Source organism: Mastomys coucha, unplaced genomic scaffold (assembly GCF_008632895.1).
Source record: "Mastomys coucha isolate ucsf_1 unplaced genomic scaffold, UCSF_Mcou_1 pScaffold12, whole genome shotgun sequence".
In the NCBI taxonomy this organism is placed as follows: Eukaryota; Metazoa; Chordata; class Mammalia; order Rodentia; family Muridae; genus Mastomys; species Mastomys coucha.
Genome location: NW_022196894.1, coordinates 8,398,585 through 8,399,101, shown reverse-complemented (window position 1 = coordinate 8,399,101; position 517 = coordinate 8,398,585).

Sequence of the window (517 nt, the reverse complement as noted above, 5' to 3'; positions counted from 1 at the left end):
CTGTTAAATTAGAAAAAAAAAAAAAAGGAATCAAGTCCATGCCTGGTATGTTGGTGAAGCCTTTCACTGTTGAACTATATTGCCAGCTTTCTTCTTCCTTTATTTTTAGGCAAGCCTCCTAAGTTGCCCAGGGTAGCTTTGAACTAATGCTGTAGCCCAGACTGGCATTGAATTTGCAATCCTGCCTCAGCCTTCCAGTAGCTGGGACCACAGGATCAGCTACACTCCCAAACTTGCCACCGCCTAGGCCACCTAGACCCCTCTTCCAGGGCTACAAGCTAACTGCACAGTACAGAACTGGCCCAGCTTGGAGCTGCTCATGCAGCAGACACCATGTGTAAAAGGTCATCTTATCAGCAGGCTGTTTCCCTACCACGATTTTCCTCACATATTGTTTCTGAAATTAAGACATGCCTTGCCACCAGTGGCCTCTTTTTAATAGCAGACCTTTAGAATTTGATAGGAAAGGAAAGAGGAGAGAGGCGTGACTAACTGGATGGATGTGGCTTTCATGAGT